A 15,359-nucleotide genomic window follows, 5' to 3' on the forward strand; every position below is an offset into this window, starting at 1 on the left:
GTATGTAGAGCTTGACCACCTGTGATAGGTGGTTTCAAGTTAGCCATCACTGCTAAACTTGTTTGTTGTTGTGGCCCCTGTTTCACAGGAGATAGTATTTCTTTAGCATAAGTCAATAGAACCCCATTGATCTCAACTGTGATCTTCCAATTTTCTAGTTGCCTTTGTGAGTCTTCCTCTGTTAGCTGTTGATCCTCTGTGCTCATTGCTAGCTTAGAAGTACACTCTATTCCTTGCTTGATTCTTCCACCTGTTTTTGACTTTCCTCAGCAGTAGAAGCCACTGCTGTTTGTTTAGTTTTCCATATCTGCTTCACTGGTGGTGGTCTCCTTTTCCTGGGCTGTTGATCTTGTTTAACGCCCTATTTTGGAATTTTCCTACAGTCATGCCAGTTTTTAGACATCTTTCACAGAACTATGACTTCCAATCATATCAACAGCCTGCTCAAATATAGCACCTGAATCATACCGGTACCTTGCTTGGTTATATTTACTTCAATAAGTATTCTCGCAAAGGAAATTCTTTATTGTTTGGCAGTGCACTCATCTGCAAACATTGGAATTCCTGTGGTACTTGCAATTTTACTCAATGAGTTACCACTCCAGCAGTTCATAGGCAGCTTAGGAAACCTTACCCATAAAGGTATATCTGTCAAAAAATCTGAGCCAAAATCAAAGTGTGGAGACCAGTGTTTCATTATCATAGGCCTATTATTCACTGTGTATGGACCAACACACATGATTTCTTTCATATCAGCCATGCTATGAAACCTGACTATGTAATACCCTTCATCATGATAATATAGTTCTAGCATAGATACAGTGTTCCACATCTGATTTATGTATCGCTTCATGTAATTGTATCCAGGTTTTTCACCAAGTACATACACTATAAGGGCACATTTCCATTTCAAGTTTTCCTTCTCAATTTATGTTTTCTCAAGCTTAGCCACTTGGTTCCCTTCTACAATTTCAGGAGTTATGTAGCTCAAAGTCATACCGTTAGCAGCAGATCTGTTACCTGTTAGTATTCCGGCCCAAGTAGACTCCTTAGGCACCTCCATAGATGGCTCTTGTTCCTTGTTCTTCAATGGAACAGTAGCAATAGCTGTTGCAGGTAAAGGAACTTGAAATACACTTTCCTGCTCCTTGCTCTTCAATGGAACAGTAACTTCGCGAACAGAGGAGGGTGTGACACTTCCTCTTAGGTCGACATGCATGGGAGTTGGGCTTTGATTTGCCTTCTTCTGCTATTGACTAGCTGATCCTGAAGATTCTCCTTGAGAGATCTGTGCAAAATTGACAGATCCAGCTTGCATCTTTGAAGCTCCACAAATGGACTCCATAACCATTGCTGAGTTCCTTCCTATGGAGTTTAGCTTTGGGATTCTGTTATCTACTTGGATTTGTTACTTCTCGGGTCTTCCTCGAGCCTTCTTTCCAGCCATAGCTAGGTTCGGCGCACATTAGCTTAACATATGCCGAGAGGGTTGGAGAAGAAGCCTATCTCTCTCTTTTTCACATAAGTTGTTTAATTTCAAATAGCTTAGGGGCAAAATCTGACAACGATGGCATTTTGTACTTATTTGATTAACGACAAGAAAATTTTTGTGTCACAAGAACAACAACAGTAACATACCCAATATATTTTCACATGTTGGGTCTGAGGATTGTGTCAGAAAAACGAAGGACAAATTTATTCTTTTTGAATAGTTTAAGAGCAAACATGGACCATTTACCTAAAAAAGATTATGGCAAAATAAATTCTTTTTTGCCTATTTAGATAGTGATAGTCACAAGTAAATCTAAGAGTTAAACTTTATGAGTTTGAGTTTGATATTCTACCACGGCCATCAAATTTATTGGATTTAAATTTATTATCCGTACTTGTTTAATAATTTTGAATACATACCCAAAATCTAAATTGAAACTACTGGACTAAAATAAAGATGTAACGTTTATTCTAGATATATATATATATATATATATATATATATATATATATATATATAATGTATCTTGGTGTGTTGGTTATGTGATTGATTTTACTTAAAGAGGTCAAAAGTTCAAACCTCAACTAGTATATTTTTCTTTTACAACACTTAAAAAGTCTGATAATCAAATTTATATTTCGGTTTTATAAATTTCACAACACTTAAAAAAAATTCTACGGTACGCTGAGAAACGGAAAGGTTTTCTAGAAAGGGGACATGCGTTTTGCTTTTTGATATTAAAAATTGTTAAAGTGAAATTTAATCAGTACTTTATTCAGGTAGTGATTAGCCAGGCTCCTTGAAACAAGGCGAGTAGTGATTAGCTCACCTCGGGGGACATTTTTTAAATTATTTTCTCACTGTTTTATGGGTAATTGAGAGCTTTATTTCTGTTTATTTAGTTGGGAGGTTTTTTTTTAATACTACTATAGATAATCTTATTAAGGAATCACGTCAACCTTCTTGATTGTGTAACCCTAATTAAATTATGGCCGAACGATATGTCAACTTTTGGTTCTTCCACTTCACAATCACTCATCAAGTTTTTGAATCTAACATTTTTGTCAAAGTCTTAAAATTATTAATACGTACTTAAGATCTTTAAGATCGTTTGGTACGATAGATAATCAAAAATAATCTTGGTATAAATATTTAGTACTGTCTTATCCCTTGTTTGGTTACTGATCCTGAAATACCTTATTCAAGGATTAAAAATAGAACCGGAATAACTTATACCTGCCAGAGGGTGGAATAATAATCGCAGGAAAAGTTATCCCAGAATAAACAGTAAAATTGACAAACAATCAATAAGAAATAATATGAGGATAACTAATTTCAGCATAACTAATCCCAACATAACTAGTCACATCATAACTTGTCTTCAAACCAAACGACAAGGCCGGCTGGAACCTAAGGCCACTAAAGCAACGACCTTAGGCCGCCAAAATACTTAGAACCCCAAAATCTATAAATAATATTTATAATATTTAATAATTATACACTATTGATAGAATTTTTAATTTTTTGGTTAAAATAGTTATAGCTAAAAGTTTACGCATCTTAAATTGTACTCCCTCCGGTCCAAAATAAGTGATTCTTTAGCTGTTTTCACACAGATTAAGAAATCCACCTTTTAGCATTAATTAGCAATGAAATTGACCATATTAACCTTTGCTATCTCTTCACATAAATGCTCCTAACACATACTCCAACACTATTACTCTAAGGGCAATGTAGGAAAAATAATTAATTCATTCTTGAAATCTGACACTTATTTTGGACCACAAAAAAAAGGGCCCAAAAATCACTTATTTTGGACCGGAGGGAGTAGTTAATAGCTGTTTCGTGTCTTTAATTTATCCCAATTTAAATCTATTTTCTTACAATGTTAATTTAGAACAAATTTTCTTTATCCATTGAGTGCCTTTGTAAATATTTTTCAAGCTACTTTGACAAGTAATTATTAAAACTCGTCCTTAACATTGAATTACTCTTGAAACATAGTAGTTATTATAATATTATTTGTTTCAACTTATATTTGGAACTAAAAGTGCTAAGAAAACTGTGTAAATAGAAGAATACTCTAATTGGCAAACTCAATCAGGTAAAAAGTGTTAATCAATTACCGTTAATAAATTCTATATTAGTTGCCTCGGTAGAAAAAGGTTTTCAAAACTAAATCGATAAAGTTCAACATGATAATACAAAAGAGATTAAACAAATTGGTTAGACATTGGCAATAATTAAAACTGATTATATCTACTTTAGATTTCGATAAATTATAAGAGTAAAAAAATTTAAGGCCTCATTTTCTATTTTCGCCTTAGGCTCCATATTATGTCGAGCCGCCGCTGCCAAACGACTCCTTCAAAGTTCATGTGAATGCAACATTTTATTATTATGATCTATTTATTATCAAGCTAACCACCATTACTGTCAACCATCTCCACAGTCAACCACCATTATATACTGTCTTTACCACTCGTCTCCACAAAACCATCGCTATATCAACCACCACCATCACCACCAAACCACCATCTGTCTCCACCTAAACTACTACCTTCAACTATTTTCACCGCACGATCGCTATTATCGTAGCTTTTCATCCCTTCGGGATAGGGGTAAGGTCTGCGTACACTCTACCCTCCCAAATCTCACTAGTAAAATTCTACTGGTTTGTTGTTGTTGACTAGTAAAATTCTACTAGTTAACTATTACTGTATCAACCACCACCAATATCAATTCCCATTTAGATGCTGAGAAAAATAACGATTTTATTATTATTATTATTCAAATTTATAATAATACTATCTTAATAATTAAATGTGTATTTAAATTCAGATATAATACTTATGGTTGTCGTGACATCATTGTCAAATAATTGGAGAAACAAACTAGAAATGCCTTCAAATTTGTTATCATCAATACATTGTGGAAGGAACTTTTAGAACAATATGTCAAATGCCAAATTATTTCATCATTGAAAAAGTCATTGACTCGACAAAAAGATCTGCATATGAAAAGTCTTTGAGTTAAAAAGTTAGAAAACACATAATTATAATTTTATTAAATTAAAAAAATTGGAGGGAGTGGAGGCTAGAGCCACTAGAAGACTTGTGATTTAACACATAATTTTAGGGGAGATGTTACTAAAGATATTGGACATCTTTGATTGAGACTTTTCGCCAAGAATTGCGTCTATCTGACTGCAATCACTACCACTCTCCTGTTTTCCTTTCTTTTCACCATGATTCATTATTTGTTTTTCTTGAATATATATATATATTCATTCTTTTTACCACTATATACATGATTCATTATATATATATATATATATATATATATATATATATATATATATATATATATATATATATATATATTATAGTGAAAATAACACCTGCTAGCCACTTTTAAACATATTGTTTAAAATATATACGATTTATAATGTATTTAAAGATTAACCAATTCGCTCAAACTTTAGGACACGCCGTCGTGAAGTTTAAACCTCAAAGTTCAAACTTTAGGACATCGTGTCCTAAAGCTCGAAAATTATGTCTTGAATTTTAAATTAGTAGTTCATAAATTTAGAACGCTTAATCCTGAATTTAGCAGTTTGAAACTCAGGACACTAGGTCATGAATTTCAAATTAGAGGCTCAAAAATTTAGGACACTAAGTTCTGAATTTTAAATTAGTAGCTCAACAATTCATGATATTTAGTCCTGAAGTTTGGGTGAATTGGCGAATCTGTAAATATATTGTAAATTGTGAATATATTTTAAATAACAGGCTTAAAATTGGCTACTGGTGCACTTCACCCTAGATTATAATGATTATATCCATATTATACATAAATTATACATACATTATATATCTACTGTCTATGCTTGTTTAAGCGGTTAGAAAGTGGTTATCTGCTAATTATGTTTTAAAAACTTGGCTATTATAGTAAAATTATTATAAAACAACAAAAGAAGAATATTGCAAAGAAAGAGAGAAAGAGAGAGAGAGAATTCTTATTGCTTTGAGATGAATTACAACGGAATAGGACCCCTCTATTTATAGGGAAAGAGTTACTTAGCCACCAAGTAAAATCCCTAAAATCTCTCTAAAATATAGACATTCCTTAAATAAAACTCTATTTATAACACTCCCCCCCCCCCCCGAATGTCTATTCAATGGATAATGTGTCTCATTAAAACCTTAACTAAAATAAAACCCAGTGGGAAAAAATTCTAGAGAAGGAAAACGAGTACACATATCTAACAATACGCCTTTTGGTTGCCTCATTGAAAACCTTGCAAGGAAAACCCATTGGGACAAAACCTTGTAAGAGAAAAAGAGTACAACGCGTATTAACTCCCCCTGATGAGAGCATCAATTCACATCCTTGAGCCTTCGCGTTCCAATCTTGTATACCATCTTTAAAAAGATCGTTAGCAGAGATTCGATAAACAAATCAGTAATATCATCTTGTACGAATATGTTGCACCTTAAAATTATCATTCTTGATAGGTATGTAATGTCTTCATATAATGTCGTGGAATGACTTTTTCAATATCTCCATAAAGATATTCTCGCTATCACATTATCATGCTTATAGTTATATCAAGATACAAATTTACACAAATTGCACTCAAGATGTAGTACTTTATGACCAAGAATTGTATATGCTTTAAGCGATTTAAAACCTTCAAGGATTGTCATATAAGTTAAGTCATATAATAAACTTTAATTAGATGCATATCAAGTTTTTATATTATGGATAAATGAGATATCGAAAACTGATTTCACATATCGTTGACTTTATACTTTCAAGTGTTTGAACTACATGTCCAAAACTACATGTCTTTAATATGAAACCAATTCTATTTGAATTGTGTCTCTTCTATTTGGCCAATATTTTTGTGTTTGTATTCGACAGACTTGAGGTCCTCATCTATACTTAGCGCTATGATAGATGTCGTCGCCGAACATTTTATATCGGTTCCAATATTTTTTCATAAAGACATAACATAGAGATCTCTTCATTCATATTTTCAGGTACCTGAACCTTCCTGAGATTTTATGAAGTGTTATGTCATGTGATCTCCTAGATCAATTGCCTCCTTATTATGATTATTTTAATCATTTTCTCATCTTCTTTATCAAGGATTTTATTTGAAACCGATTGTCTATACGTTTTAAACGTACCATAGACTTTATCTTTCTAGGACTTATTCTAATAGGAGCAATTGCAGTGAGAATGTAGTTACTTTCTTTGGGTCAGCAAATGCATCTAGCATGCTTTGCAATATATTGCAGATGAATAATCTTTTTATGAAATTCAAGTTCATATTGTTTTATTCGAGGATCTAGATTTATAAATGATAATTCATTCCACGTAACTTTTTCTTAACTGTTTATCTTATCTTCCCCTCAAGTTAGAAAAACTAACTTGCTTCCTCAACTTTGGAAATACACCTTTGTGGGTTATGGTGTTAATCAAAATATACACCACATCAATAATAATAAGATAAAATTATTTGATTTCTGACCTTGAACCACTTATAAGGGGAGAATGTAATATACTTTCGTATATAACCTATATTAAATTGATATAGATAACTTTGTTCTCACAAGCAACAATTTAGCTATTACGTTGAGGCACTCAATAAATTATTTTGCTAAATTAACTTTGATGTAAAAAAACTTCCCAAGATGAACTGATTTGAATAGAAAATCTGAAAATTATGCTCTAAATTAAATTATTGAGCAAGTTACCTCACAAACATCAGGTTGCGGGTTAATAATAATCGCACATGTAACCATCTCATAGCGATGCATCTTATGCGGTATACATGGCAGGTGAATTGGCCCATATTAACCTTTGATATTTTCAGTATTCATGGGATTCAATCCCAATTTTAATTGGACTATTAATTAATGAGAAAAACATAAGAGAATTCGTACAAAATTTTCTACTTCTTTAATATTTACCCATGTGAATTCTCTTTTATTTTTGCACATCATACTTAAATCAACATGGCTAAACCAATTATGCCAACTGAATAAATTATCAATATTGACAAAGTTCGGGTTTACACCATGACGTGTGCAATTATCAATAAACTCCAAGTTTATTATGATATGGATTTTTATATCAATAAACATCCACTTTATTGTGATGTTCTTTTATTTATGTAGTACAAACTGGAGAATAAAGCGGATACATTTTCACATACATATTATGTAACGACCCGACTGGTCGTTTTGAGCTCTAGCGCGTCGTTCAACGGTTTGAAGCCCTGAGTAGCTTCACTTCAGGTATTATGACTTGTACACCTGGTCAGAATTGAATTCCGGGAAGTTTGGAGTTGATTTGGAGAGAGAATTCTCATTTCAGAAGCTTTAAGTTGAAAGAATTGACTAAGATTGGATTTTTGAGTAAACGACCTTGGAATCGGGATTCGACGGTTCCAGCAGGTTCGTATGATGATTTCGGACTTGAGCGTATGTCCGGACTGGGTTTTGGAAGACCCGAGAACGTTTCGGCGCCTATTGTGGAAGTTAGCATTTTTGGAAGGATTTCATAAGTTTGGGTTAAAGTGAATTTCAGTGTTATCGATGTCCGTTTTGGGTTCCGAGTCTGGGAATAGCTCCGTATGGTGATTCTGGTATTGGGAGCGCGATCGAAAGTGAATTCGGAGGTCCGTGGGTCATTTTGGAATCATTTGGCTAAAGATAGAAATCTGAAGGTTTTTGGGAAGTTTGACCGAGAGTTGACTTTTTGATATCGGGGTCGGATTCCGATTCCGGAAGTTGGAGTTGGTCCGTAATGTCGTATATGACTAGTGTGCGAAATTTGAGGTCAATCGGACGTGATTTAATAGGTTTAAACATCGAAACTAGAAGTTTGAAATCTTAAAGTTCATTAAGCTTGAATTGGAGTGCGATTCATGGTTTTAGCATTGTTTGATATGATTTGAGGCTTCGATCAAGTCCGTGTTTTGTTTTTAGACTTGTGTGGGTGTTTTGTTTGGAGCCCCGGGGGCTCGGGTGAGATTCGGGATAGCTTCGGAGTGATTTGCTAAGAAATAGGATTGCTAGTACTGGTATGGCCGCATTTGCGGTATTTTGGTCGCAAATGCGACAATCGCATTTGCGAGAGGGAGCTCGCATTTGCGAGCCTGGACTGCTGTGGGAAAGGTTCGCATTTGCGAACTAAGGGTCGCTTTTGCGAGGCTGTCACCTTCGCATTTGCGAAGAGTTTGGTCGCAAATGCGACCTGAACAGGGATGGCTTGGCTTCGTATTTGTGATGCATTTGTCGCAAATGCGACCATTGCATTTGCGAGCCGGATGTCGCAAATGCGACATCTACGACTGGAACCCAGGGCTTTTTATCCCGAGACTTAGCCCATTTTCCTCATTTTCCCACTTTGTCTTAGGCTATTTTTTAGTGCATTTGAGAGGGAGTTCCATCATCATCAAAGAGGTAAGTGATTTCTTCCAGTTATGGGTTAAATACAAGTGTTATATATGGATTTAAACATTTAAAAGTTGTGGAAATTTAGGGATTTTGAAGAAAAAACTAGAAATTGAGATTTTTGGATTTTGACCATGATTTTGGGCATGGAATTGAGAATAAATCATATATTTGAGTTTGTGAGGTCATGGGTAAACTTTATCTTCGAAAAATTTCGGAATCCGGGCACGTGGGCTTGAGGGCAATTTTATCAACTTTTCGATCGGGGTTAGGAATTGTTATAAATTGGATTATAATGAGTGATTGAACACATATTAATGGGTTTACATAAATATTGGCTAGTTTTGGAGCATGTTTGCATCGAATTGAGTATTCGGAAGGGCGTGGAATGTCGGTTATGGAACTTCGGGGCGAGGTGAGTCTCCTTTCTAACCGTGTAAGAGGGAATTGTCCCCATAGGTGAATTAATTGAATATGTGCTGCTAATTGTGGGGGCTACTTACGCACGAGGTGACGAGAGTCCGTACGTAGCTACTATTATGCTTATGTCCGGGTAGTCTAGGACCCAAAAGCACGCTTACTTGTAATAAATGCAACCTTATTGATAGTTTAAATTGCTTAACTCATATCGAAGTGGCAAATGATTTTCTAAAAGAGTTAAACTTCATTTTCATGACTTGTAAAAAGGGAAATTTACACCTCCTTGAATAATTGTCTCCTCGATAAAGGTTTGATTGACCGTTTGAGTATGTGTTCTATGTGTACCTGCGTCGCATGTGATTCGCGAGCAGGGTGATTGTTTATTTACATTGACCGCGTCGCATGTATGATTCGCGAGCGGGGTAATAGATGCATCTATGGTTCGCGCCATTCGACCCTCTGGCAGTGCACCGTTTAAATATTGTTGGATCGGGCCGTACGACCTCGGCATGATTTGCGCATGCTTGTATTGCTTGCCTTAAAATTTATTGAAGTTGATATTGTTTCCTTCCCGGCTTGAGAGTAAATGTATAAATGATGAAAAGAAGTTTGGGAATTTCCTATAAAAGAAAGAATTGTTTACTTGCTTTATTCTACTGAATTACAATCATGTTCATAAAAATCCTCAATTTATTATATTATTGGTATATTATTATTGGACCATTAGTAAGTGTCGAAGTCGACCTCTCGTCTCTACTTCTTCGAGATTAGACGGGATACTTACTGAGTACACGTTGTTTTCGTACTCATGCTACACTTGCTGTGCATTTTTGTTGCATAGGCACATATTTCCAATGGCCTATTGGGCGTAGTAGCATGGATGATACGGAGACTAGGTGAGCTGCATTTCCCGAGGCGACCCACAGCCAGTATAGTCTCTTTCAGCGTATTGTATTTACTTTCTGTCCAAATTGTATTTCGGACAGTTATTGCATTTTATTCGATCTCTTAGTAATTTCTCATGCACTTGTGACACCGGGTTCTGGGATGTTTATGGGATTGTTTAATATTAAGTTTGTTAAAGACATAAATATCTATTCAGTGAAATTCATTACTTATTGTTTAATATATAAAAGAAACTTCGAAGTTATTAAAACAAGAAATTACAAGTAAATTGGTGTTGGCTTGCCTGACAGTGGTGTCCGGCGCCATCATGGCCCTTAGTGGATTTTGGGTCGTGACAACATGGTGTCAGAGCACTAGGTTCCCTTTAGGTTTCAGGAGTCATGAGCAAGTCTAGTAGAGTCGTTCGGATCGGTACGGAGACGTCTGTACTTATCTTTGAGAGGCTACATGGCTGTAGGAGCACCTCCCTTCTTGATTCCTCATCGTGCGATTTGATTCCTTTGAGGCTTATGCCTTCATTTCCTTTCCATTCAATCTTACGCAACGTGAAGCGCTTGTTATAAATCGGGAATTGAGGAATTATAATGGTACTACAGATGTGGTGCGGGATGTTTCTCCCTGCGTAGTTGTTGGGCTATTGTCGTCACCTTCCAGAAGGTCGTTCTGTCGTTTCAGCTTAGTATCAGTATTGCCCAAGGTTTTGAGATTTGGCATCAATGTTATGACGATTCGTGCGTTGCTATCGCCCGGTATTGATGTGATGGTAGGGTACTTACCAATGTGTTGGGGCAGTGAATGACCTGAAAGGAGGCTTACTCAGTGCATGATTCAGAGATTCGGTATTTCATTCCCGGCGAAGGAAAGGCAACCAGACTATAATTTTTCAGGATTGAGTCGATGTTTCTAATGTCAACGGCTCGAGAAAAGATGATCTTCAGAAAAGTATAAAGTAAGTAGCGGTCTATTGGTTCGAGAGCTACCGAGATAGATTTTGATCTAAGGCATCAGCTGAGCAGCAAAGGATGAGGAAGGACATGTGGGAAATGTCATGCGGTGGTTAAATTTCTAGAAGGCCAGGTGTAAGAAGCGAGAGTCAAGTAGTTGCTTAAAGAAGAGGGGTTTGGCCAAAGTGGGAGAGTGGCAGAGTAGCATATGGGATCAGTGGCAGGATAACTACACACTCGGAGAAAAATCTGGAGTGATCTGGGGTTCAGGGTGGACAGTAACTAGATCTACAGACTTAATTTGAAATATTGGCTTTTATACGGCGGGAGATTTGATACAACAGAAAGGAGTTGCCCGATATGAAGAAGGATACAACATGACCTTGGATTTGGAGGTACCGTTGCACATTTAGTTGATATCCCTAAGAAGTGAACGGACTAGCACAATTGCTGGATGAGCACGAGCTCATGATGGGTAATGGATGACGTAGTGATTGTACCTCGTGCAACGGCGTTGAAAGATGTCGGCGTGTAATCTCCACAGGTGGGTTATCTCCTGTGAGCATATCAGCGGTCGCATGGTTGGCGAAGCTTCTGCGAAGAATCCTACTGGCTATTCGGTAAAGAGCTCAGACTTGTGAATGTGGTTAATGATTCAAAGTATTCGTAAAGGGTTTTACAGAAAGATTTCGAGGAATTTGGCGGGTTGGTTGTGTAAGATCATGTCAACAATGAAAAAAGAATCTTAGTGGATTCCATGGTTATGTAATAAGTGGCTCTAAGCTAAGTGGGAGAGTCCCAACGTCTACGATTGAGTTGCATGGTTATCTACTCGTAAGGTTTCAGGTTATCAGCGTATTGGTAAGTTATTACAGCTAAGGGAAAAGAACATAAGTGGTAATTTGAGCAAAGGAACTGATAAAGGTGTGCTATAGTTGGCCTTATTGACTCATGTTCGGGCTTTGGAAAGATTTAGGATTTATGCTTCGTACAGAGGTGATTTACAAGGGAAGTGATTCAGTCGGGTGCTTCATTGAGAAGGGTGTTCATGTGCCAACGGAGCCTTGGGGTTGATTATATTCGAGACCAAGCCAGAATGGGTGACTCTCAACAATGGTCCTAGTGAATTCAAATGTTAACATGCGGTGCCTAGGAATTTCAAGCCCGCAAATTTGCAGCGGATTATGAAAAAAGGCTCGGAACGTCCTATGATATCTTCGGCTTGCAGTGTAGCATTTGGAGGAATGAGATAAAAGGACTTCGGATTCGTAGAGGAATTATCGGAATGGGTGCATCAGTCGAGGAGGCGAGCATGCGCACAAGTAGGGTATGAGATGGTTGGTGGGATTGGAGACAGCCTGGTCTCGTGATACAAGGCCACTCAGGATGAGTGCGGATTGAGTTGTTATGTGTAGGCGGATCCCGGAAGGGTTATGGTGGTTTAAACCACTACTTGAGGATTTGAATGTTCTACGGTTATGAAGATTTACTCGCGTGTTGCTATGGTTCTCTCAGAATGTGTTAAGTAAAAAGTTTTTATATGATGAAGTGTTTATCCTATTAGTGATTCAGGAGTTATGATGAAATTCTAGCACTATCGCATATTGGCATGTTAGGTGCAGTGAGCGATATGAAAATTGGAAGTAAGGATCAATGTTGTGGTTCGGTGTTGACAAGGATGTCACGAGCTCGGATGAGCAGGAAAGGGATTTGGATGTTTAGAGTAAGCTGGTATTGTCTTCAGCATCACCTGAGATCGGTGTTTGTGTTGGAGGCTTTGCATTCTGGTAACAGATTCTTGATTTGCTTTACATCATTTGTGTGGCTGGTGGTATGGAAGTGCAGACTTGTTACCTGCTGCACGAGATCGTGGAAGCGTATCTCACGGGAAGATTGTATAACTGTGACATGCATTCATTTGATTGATTAAAAATTTAAACCAAGATTTTGGTAATATCATTAATTTGAGAATTTATGCATGGAAGGCCCTCGGTTTATTGGGCTATGAACGGTGGAGGTTTCTCCGGATACGATATTTGTTCTTGTGTTATAAGAAAAAGGAGGTTATTATGGACCCATGAAGGTTATTAGCCTAGTGCGGACGATCTGAATTGGCTTGAGGTCTGTGGGTGGACTCAAATATGAATATGGGATTTATATCAGGCCGAATGCGTTCGTTTCAGCATAGCACTCTTTAGGGAGGAGTATTCAAACATGGGATGTTATTTCGTCGTCGGCTATTTCATGTAGTACTATATGGTGCCGTGTGAGTTGTGAATCGGTTTGATAAATTTCTTATGTGTGAGGTTCCACGTAGCGATGGTGTTATGTGAGCAGGATGTCTCCTGTGACTCAGTTTATATATCACACCTCAGTTGTGCTTGAGTTTTGTAGCTTACGGCGCTATCTGTTTCCCCAGGGATGGTATTATGCACTTAGTGTGCTTGTGACCGATATTCGGTATTTTGTAAGTAATGAGCAATTTAGCTCGGTGTGTATCTCCTTATGTGAATTTTATGTGTGGAACGGGTGGCACGCCGCCACAGGCATGTTATTTGGATCGGGTTGCACGTCGCAACAGTATGATGTTGAGTACAGTTTTCTGTATTCTAATTTTTGTGTGTTTTGTTTTCCATTTTATGAGGAAAGTCCATATTAGCAGCGTGAGTTGAGTAGTCACTTCCAGAGTTCGTTTTCCTTATGTATCGCGTTCGAGTTTGTAGCTTATTGGCACATTGTGGCATCATATGAGACTTTTGGTCATGTCTGCAGTGACTGTTACCTGAGCAGCTCGTACTGGGTTAGACGAGATTATTGGATTAGGATCGGTACAATCGGGTTATATGAAGTATATTAAAGAGCAAAGATCATTATTTGGTTCAGATTGAGGTAATGGTTCTTGTCAGGAGTATAGACTCAAGGATTTGTTGACTCGGTAGTTGGTTATGAAATTCTACACATCTCTTCCATCGTGGCGGGCATGCAAAGGTCGGGACAGGAGGTATATAGGCCATGAGATGCATTGGGAGCATCAGATTCGTGGAATTTCGGCTATTAGGATCAGAGAATGTTATTGTGGTTCTGTGAATGATGTGGCGCAAGGTGAGAATTCAGCAAAGGTATGCAATTATGTCATGGTACCTCGTGTAGTGATTGATACGGTGTTCATATATTGGAAGCATGCATGGCAGAGAATTTTGGATGTCAAAACTGGGCTATAAGGCTCATTTGCCTAAATAAAAAAGGATATCTTCAGATTTGATCGAGTTAACATGCTCAACTGAGCTGTGGTAGCACGGGTAGGTGCTCAAGGTGTTAAACAGTGATTTTGGAGAACTCCGGTTCAGTTCTCAGCACGTTCGAGGACGAACGTATGTTTAAGTGGGAGAGAATGTAACGACCCAACCGGTCGTTTTGAGCTCTAGCGCGTCGTTCAGCGATTTGAAGCCCTGAGTAGCTTCACTTTAGGTATTATGACTTGTACACGTGGTCAGAATTAAATTCCGGGAAGTTCGGAGTTGATTTGGAGAGGGAATTCTCATTTCGGGAGCTTTAAGTTGAAAGAATTGACTAAGATTGAATTTTTGAGTAAATGACCTCAGAATCAGGATTCGAAGGTTCCAGCAGGTTCGTATGATTACTTGGGCGTATGTCAGGATTGGGTTTTGGAAGACCCGGGAACGTTTCAGCGCCTATTGTGGAAGTTAGCATTTTTGGAAGAATTTCATAAGTTTGGGTCAAAGTGCATTTCAGTGTTATCGATGTCCATTTGGGATTAGCTCCGTATGGTGATTCTGGTATTGGGAGCGCGATCAGAAGTGAATTCGGAGGTTCTTGGGTCATTTTGGAATCATTTGGCTAAAGATAAAATCTGAAGGTTTTTGGGAAGTTGACCGAGAGTTGACTTTTTGATATCGGGGTCGGATTCCGATTCCGGAAGTTAGAGTAGGTCCGTAATGTCGTATATGACTAGTGTGCAAAATTTGAGGTCAATCGGACGTGATTTGATAGGTTTAAACATCGAAAGTAGAAGTTTGAAATCTTAAAGTTCATTAAGCTTGAATTGGAGTGCGATTCATGGTTTTAGCGTTGTTTGATGTGATTTAAGGCTTCGAGCATGTCCGTGTT

The sequence above is a fragment of the Nicotiana attenuata genome, chromosome 11, assembly GCF_001879085.1.
Source record: "Nicotiana attenuata strain UT chromosome 11, NIATTr2, whole genome shotgun sequence".
Lineage (NCBI taxonomy): Eukaryota > Viridiplantae > Streptophyta > Magnoliopsida > Solanales > Solanaceae > Nicotiana > Nicotiana attenuata.